Source organism: Myotis lucifugus, unplaced genomic scaffold, assembly GCF_000147115.1.
Source record: "Myotis lucifugus unplaced genomic scaffold, Myoluc2.0 scaffold_217, whole genome shotgun sequence".
NCBI lineage: Eukaryota > Metazoa > Chordata > Mammalia > Chiroptera > Vespertilionidae > Myotis > Myotis lucifugus.
In genome coordinates this window covers 631,838-632,671 of record NW_005871265.1, presented here as the reverse complement: position 1 = coordinate 632,671, position 834 = coordinate 631,838, and positions in this window count along the sequence as shown.

Genomic DNA, 834 nt, shown 5'->3' with positions numbered 1-834 from the left:
GAATCGCCTGGAATCTTTTAAATCCTGATTTCTGGGCCTCATCTCTGAAAATTCTGTTTCTTGTTAGGGGGTGGGGCAACACATTTAGTAACAAAGAAACAATTTCCGGAGGATGAGGCCCAGAAATCAGGATTTTAAAAAGATTCCCAGGTGATTCTAATGTGCAGCCAAGGTTGAGAACCACTGCCCTAGGGGCTTTTCAAAAGTCACCTCAGTAATGTAACAAAAAGCGTCTTTATCACTCTCCTCACTTAGGAAATTCCAAGGTTTGAAGGGTTCTGTGCCAGAAACGGGGATGAAGAGCAAATGTATACTTACTATAAACCACAATATCACAGGTAGTAAGAAAAGGAGTTATAAGTTAGTTGCGTCCCCCTTACCATCCACTGAGCGATACCTATTCTTACCCTTTTGTAGAAATACACACAAAGGCAGACAGCTACACCACCAAATGCTCCCAAGGCTCCAACAACCAACACACACCAGGGAAGCACTCAAAAGAGAAACAAAGACACAGACTTCAAAAGGGTACTAGAGAGGAGACAAAAGGAACAAAACAGGAAAGTATTACTCGGAAAGGATGGACCGCTACTCCGCCTGGCAGCCAGCAGCACATCCCCTCTCAGACCCCCCAACACCCCCAGTCCAGGTGTCAGGCAAGAACAGGGGACCCCACTGGATTGTAACTCACTCTCGCTCTCTCTCTCTCACATACACACACAGTCTCTTACACAATCTCTCACACTTTATGTACATGCAGCCTCTTATTCTCACACACACACAGTCTGCTAACGAAAGACAGTCGCTCTCACAAACGCGCGAAAACACGCAACC